This window comes from Carlito syrichta, unplaced genomic scaffold, assembly GCF_000164805.1.
Source record: "Carlito syrichta isolate Samal-C Ts95f unplaced genomic scaffold, Tarsius_syrichta-2.0.1 Scaffold309473, whole genome shotgun sequence".
NCBI classification, from domain to species: Eukaryota; Metazoa; Chordata; class Mammalia; order Primates; family Tarsiidae; genus Carlito; species Carlito syrichta.
The window spans coordinates 189,985-190,854 of record NW_007253569.1 but is presented as its reverse complement, the minus strand read 5'-3'; positions in this window follow the sequence as shown (position 1 = coordinate 190,854).

Sequence of the window (870 nt, the reverse complement as noted above, 5' to 3'; positions counted from 1 at the left end):
TTTTTTTTTGAGTTGGAGTCCCACTCCGTCGCCCAGACTGGAGGGCAGTGGCACGCTTCCAGCCACCGCAGCCTCGCCCTGCTGGGCTCTGGGGATCCTTCTGCCTCAGCCTTCCAAGTAGCCAGACTATAGGCATGCACTACCATGCCCGGCTAATTTTTGATTTGTTGCAGAGACGAGGTCTTGCAAAGTTGCCCAGGCTGGTCTCGAACCCGCGGGCTCAGGCAATCCACTTGCCTTGGCCTCCCAAAGTGCTGGGGTTACAGGTTGAGCCACCACGCTTGTCCTTCCTAGAGTTATTGATGTAATTGTCATATTTACCATAAGATCCCTGAAGGATGATCTTTAACCCCTCACAATGCATGGCTTTACAGCCTCACACTCATTAATCTTTGCATGAACAGAATGGGGACGGTGACTCATGCCTATAATCCCAGCACTTTGGGAGGCTGAAGTAAGAGCATTGCATGAACAGGAGTTCGAGACCAGCTTGGGCAACATGGAGAGACCTTGTATTTATAATAAAGCAAAAAATTAGCTGGGCATGGTAGCACCTGCCTGTGCCTGTAGTCCTAGCTGCTGGGAAGACGGAGGCAGAAGGATTGCCTGAGTCCAGCAGATTGAGGCTGTAGTAGCCGTGACTGTGCCTCTGCACTCCAGCCTGGGTGACAGAGTGAGACTCCAACTCAAAAAAAAAGCGATAGCCGGGCTTGGTGGCTCAGCCTGTAATCCCGCGCCTTGGGAGGCTGAGGTGAGTGGATTGCCTGAGCCCGCGGGTTGGAGACCCGCCTGAGCAACTTGGCGAGACCCCATCTCTACAATAAATCAAAAAATTAGCCGGGCCTGTAGTTCCAGCTACTTGGAAGGCTG